Genomic DNA, 6,000 nt, shown 5'->3' with positions numbered 1-6,000 from the left:
GCTGGATGGCCCAGATGAGAGGTTGATGATGAGGGCCCCCTCACTTGAGCCGTCGTCATTGCTGGTGGGGTCGAGTCACCTGGTGCTGGCTAACGACCCCGGGTGCTCCTCACCCTCGGTCGCCGTCTCTGGCTAGGTGTCACCGACGGACATGCCGAGGAAGATTGTGGGGGGGTCTGGCCTCCTTTGGCCCCAGGAGGAGGTGGAGCTCTTTGTAGTAGGGGCAGCTTGTGGGGGCTGCACCCGACCACCTGGCTGCATCCCGGGCCCTGCAATACCCCTACCGCAGTTCTTTTACCTTTGACTGGATCTGGTCTGGTGTGCGGGTGGGGTGGCCATGGCCAAGCAACCCCTTTGCCGGCCACTAGAAGGCAACCGCATTGCAGCGATGGACCCCCGTTTGTTGGAGGACCTCCTCATCCTCCCAGAGGGAGACAAGATTCTGGATCTCGGCCTCTGTCCAGGAGGGAGCTCGGCGCTTTGGGGCCTGGCCCACCTCCTGGGACGACTCCCCAGTGTCTTTGGAGGGCCTTTGGGGTGGACGGGGCTCTGGGTGGCTGGTCATGCATCTGAGTGGTGTGGGGGACTGGCTGGCTGTCATGGTGGCTGGCAAGCTGGAGAGCAGTGTGGCTTCACTGCTGGCTGCACGCTGTCAGCTTCCTGCCTGAAGGTTTCTGGGAGCCTGTGTCCTCTTAAGCGCGGCCGGACGCTAGAACCATAGAGCTCCGTCTGTGCTGTGAGCGGTGCTGCTGCCTGAGAGCTGATCGCCACCACGGAGGACTCCCTCTTTCAAATGAGTGGGCCGCAGAGCATCTACACTTGCTGTCTTTCAAAATTATCTTTCGAAGGAGGGCGCTCTTCCCATCCCGGAAATGGAGGACTGACTTCAAAAGAACGCGGGAGTTCTTTCGAAGTTACTTTCAAAAGGGCGCGGGGTGCGCGTGTGTGGATGCTCCGCGGGTTCTTTTGAAAGAGCTCGGTCTTCTGATCCTAATTTCAAATGTACTTGCTAGTGTAGACATGGCCTCTGTGTGTGTCAGGCTGTCCTCTGCTTAAGGGCTCAGAAGTCCTGTCTCATTGTGGACCCAGCAAACTGCCTGTACTAATTGATCATTTATTTTGTGATGAACCTCTTCAAAGGCTTTTGCAGCACTTTCCATTCTAGTCTGTCCCCACCGCAGACTGGAGACAGGTGCCTGGAGTGCTGCATTGTTTTGGTCAAGGCCATCAGGTGAATGAAGCAATGATCCCCCAACTTTGGGATACCCCCCCACCGCAGGTTGTTGGGAAGGATATGGGGATGGGGTACAGACAGGCCAGTCCCATGAGGATGGGAGAGGGAGCATCACCATTGTTCTCTCTAATTTTTCCTACCCCTGACCAGAATGAATCTTGTTATGAGCACCAATATGAAGATGGTGGCTTAGGACCGAGACACAAGGCCATGTCAGGATTCAGTCTGGGCTGGAACACCTTGCCCATGACATGGTCCAGGCCAGGGCAAGGCCATCCGGCCCATGTCAAGTTAATGAGCCAGCTAGGTGGCAGGTGTGCGTGCAGGGGGGATAATCTTCCCCTTCTTGCCACAGGTTTGGTGCATCACCACCACCACCACCCACACCAGCCAAACAACTTCACCCTGTCCCCTGCTCCATCCTTGCCTAGAGGTCCCACTCCTGCCATGCCCCTTCTCTGAGTCTCTGTCCTTGCTCACCCAGTCCCACCACCATTGCTTGCGCTCCCTTACCCCCACCTGCACTCAGGCACGCTTGCTCATTTTCACTGCCAGCCCCATGTGAACAACAGAAGGCCTACCACCGCAGTGTCTAATATGCTCCCGGTTCAGCACATGAGGTGAATGGGAGAGTGCCATGTGGCAAACTGCAGATCAGCAGCTCAGGAGAGCCACACATGTGGAGGGCCCCTCCATTCACACCATGCATGCACCCCACCCTATGGTGGGACAAGTGCATGGTGGCAGCAGCGGAGGTGGCCTCTCCCATAGTTTTTCCAGCACGGCACCTGTGGCACCATCTGGAAGCCATGTGACTCCTTTGGCCCTGCTGCCTGCATCATGGCACAGGCCCAGAGCTTGGTGTGGCACCTGTGACCCCAGCGGCTCTGGATCTGCCAGCAGCGACGCCAGTGAGCTGGGTGTAATATATGAGGGTGCAGTGGGGGTGCCTGGCTGTGGGGGGGGAGTGGGGGAGGACATTTACTGAGATGGCAGGGTGGGCCGGGGGGCCTGGCTTGGAGGCAGGGGGAGGATGCGGCGAATGTGCAAGGGTGACAACCACAAGTGTGTCAGTCCTTGCTTTACTATTGGACACTACTGTCCTAGAGCTGCCACAGTTAGACTGAAAGAGAGAACCTGTGATTCAAATACACTTCACCTCCCCAGAGAAATTTTAAACACTTTTGTAAAATTAATTCCTCTCTCCAAAAGTCCCACTCACAATGCACCAATTATTGCAGGAGCTTTATTTTCCTTGCCTTCACCCATCCGTCCTGGTCTTGTAGTGTTGCAACACTGATGGACTGCTTCCCTACCTAACAATGAACTGTATACCAGGGAAAAGCTATGTTGTTCCATGTTTAATGACTAGGTAAATGGTTAGATATATGCTTTAATAGCCAGTAAGGACACATTAATATTAACATTTCCTGACACTTCTGGTTGAATACATAACCTTAAAAGTGTGTTTTATGAAATCTTAGCTCTTGAATATTAAGTAGGTAAGGTTGCATAGAGTATTTCATACAACTGACAAACTGGCTGCCTTCCTATTTTGCCATCCTGCTAACCAATACACTTCCTAGTGTTCTTTGAGTTTTTTCATCTGTATTGTGTCCCAGATTTGTCCCAAAGCAGGATGAAAGAAATATATTACAATATCACACATAATGTAACCACCCATCCTTTGTTCAGTGTCCAAATTACATAATAAATCAATGAATAGTGTCTTGTATTTACTAATATTGTTGTAAAGAGTTGTACGTTGTATTGCAATGTGCTGTTTACCTGTGTGTATGTGTGTGAGTGATAGAGGAGAGAAATAAAACATTAAGAAGTCCTGTGGCACCTTACAGACTAATAGATATTTTGGAGCATAAGCTTTCATGCACAAAGACCCAATTTGTCAGATGCATGTGTTTATGTTGGAAACATAAAGGATCTGTGTGTCAGTGTAAGAGATTTTCATAGCCATCCCTAGGCCGTTTCTACACAGGACACTTATACACGGAGCAAAAGATGCGTGGATGCAAATTCCCCATGCCTCATTAGCATAACGTCACAATTTGGAGTCCAGAAGACTGTTCTTCCGGACTCCAAAATGCCATGTAGAAGCATGGCCCCCAAGCGGGGGAGCTTCCGGAAGGACGTGCTTCTTCCGGAAGTCCCTTCTTCCCAAATATTTTTGGGAAGAAGGGGCCTCCAGAAGAAGAACACACCTTAGTCTTCGTAAAATAATACAACAGGTTCATTAAACTACAAAAGATGAGAGATTAGGAAAACAAAACACATTCTAAACACTAAACTTTCACTCTAAGCAAGAGATGAAGCAAACAAACAATGTCTCACCCTGACAGATGGGACAAGCAGGTTACAGTTTGTCATTATTCAGGTTGGAACTATCTGCCAGCCTGAGACTACTACCCTTCCCTAGTTCAAAATCTTTCTCTCTCTTCAAGTCATTCTTCCAGGTGTCAGGATTGTTGGAACAAAGTCTGGACACTGTGTATGAAGCAAGCAGGAGGGTTTATTACACACAGTGCTGGTGGAGTGCCACTTTGCCCATCAGATCTCAGTGAAGCACTGAGATTACAATTGATTATATAGATTATTGATGGGCAGGGGGAAACTACGACATGGGTGTCACCCATGCCCGGATAGGTTTCAGCAGCAAACCAAAATGAGCACAATAAGCCAATAATCAAAAAAGGTTACAGAGTATTTCCGCCCATATCTTCTAGAAAATCTTATCTCTAGTACAGGTGGTTTCCTCTCCATGTTAAACAAAACAAATATGCTATGACTGTTTCAAGTCAAGATAGGATAGAGGATGTGGTGACACCTCCACATTGGTGCATTTGGGGGGTTTATCTAGAATATTTAAAGCACAAGCATACAGCACTAACAACTGGTTTCCACATACAGGGCCTCTCCTTGGAATGTAATTGCTGAGGCAGCTATTCCTCCCTTCAGACTGCAAGGCCCTTCCTGCATGAGCTGGGATGTCCATCTCTGGGTCTTGTGAGTGAGATAAGGGAGAAGCGTTCCAGTGAAGTATGTTGTGAGAGAGAGAAGGGGGGGACCAGTGAGGTATCTTTCCACTCATCCTAGCTGGGTTTCTATATTATAGGCCTACTCCAGATTTTAAGAATCAAATAGGGGGTCTTTAGCACAAACCATGGCCTGCCTGAGGAATTTTCACCCTACAGACCCTCCTCTTAACTGCAAGGTTCACAAACCCGCCAGGTTAAATACAACAATTTTACTGTTTTAAATTTGTTCTGGAATTGTTGGTACAGCACCAGTACTAGAATGTTATGATATACACTTCCCTCATAAGTAGGCAGAACACCACCCAAATCCATCTCCATGGGATTTCATTGCCAGTAAAGGCACTGCCCATAATCTTTGTCTAAACCTCTACTGGTTGGTTTTCTACCTCAGAGTATTGCTTTTGGTCTGGTCCTATCTGTGTGTACCTGAGAAGGCGGATTCCAATATGTCTTTGAGCTTTGGCCACCAACTCCTCGATCTTCACCTGCAGGGCCACTAGACCCTCTTCTAGGTACTTATTTCCACTGAGTCACTCAGGATCCCATGTTTGGTTCCCATCATTTCTGGAGTACTGTGGAACTGCGTCCCGTCAACAGTCAGGGCTGTCCTATGAGGGACCATCATGCACAAGGATGGGTATGTGGAGGGGCAAGGTTTTGCATTCAATTCAATGAAGTGGTCAGTCTGGGCAGTCAAACACCAGTAGGTACCATACATTTGGACCAGCTCTGTATATATTCAGTTTTCAGTTACAACCACTTCAAACCTAGACAGATGTGTCAAGACATTATGTGGGGCAGGTACACAAAATCTCCCCATTGGAATGGGCGCAGCATTCACTGGGGTACAAGGTGCCTCCAGCACCGTTGGAAAATGCAGTGCCTTCTACTTTAGTGATATGACACTACCTCATTACAGGCAGGGAGGTTACCATCCTAGCTTGTTGTGAGTGGCTAATGTCTAAGGGTACCAGAAGACTGAAGATGATACTGTGTCCTGTCCACATGGGCTGCTGAACTCTCAGTGATTCTCTATGCCCCTTTCCCATGGTGGGGTATTGCGAAGATGGGGGCTTACCACCTTCCTGAGGGCTAGGTGGACCCATCCATCCAGATCTGCGACAATACCTTGGGTGGTAATATCTAAAGTTTGTCCGATCTGCCAACAATTCCTTTTCAATATATCTTCCCTAATAATAGTGCAAATAACCTGTGATCTAAGTAATCTGTGATGTCCAATGAGGTAGCTACAGAATCTGATAGATCCTTAAGGCTACTTAGGATCAACCTGTTGGCATGGCTGATATCTAGTCCCCCATGGGCATTAGATAGTATCACATCTGTCGGCCTTGATTTAATATGATCCCTTTCCTTAGCCTGCTGTGCTATGACATAGGTGTTGCTGACAGTTTCCAGAACCGAACCAGCCTGTGATGCTATCTGCTAGATCCCGTTTCTGTTGAGCTATGCACTCGCCAATTTGGTTGGTTAGTCTGGTGACGTTAGCACATTGTTGGTCTATATCCTCCAGGTCAAAAAGCACCTCAACCCTGTAGGTGTGGAATACCACAGAAATGAGGATTGATGGAGCTGGTCCTATCATTATTAGTCCCATTCGGGGACAGGGGTTTGTTTGGGGCATGATGCATAATCATGGGGTTCTACCCTATCCTTCAGGACTTGGTTGATGGTTTTCAGTTGAGGGCATGTCAG

The sequence above is a fragment of the Carettochelys insculpta genome, chromosome 9, assembly GCF_033958435.1.
Source record: "Carettochelys insculpta isolate YL-2023 chromosome 9, ASM3395843v1, whole genome shotgun sequence".
Taxonomy (NCBI): domain Eukaryota; kingdom Metazoa; phylum Chordata; order Testudines; family Carettochelyidae; genus Carettochelys; species Carettochelys insculpta.
This window is presented reverse-complemented; position numbering follows the sequence as displayed.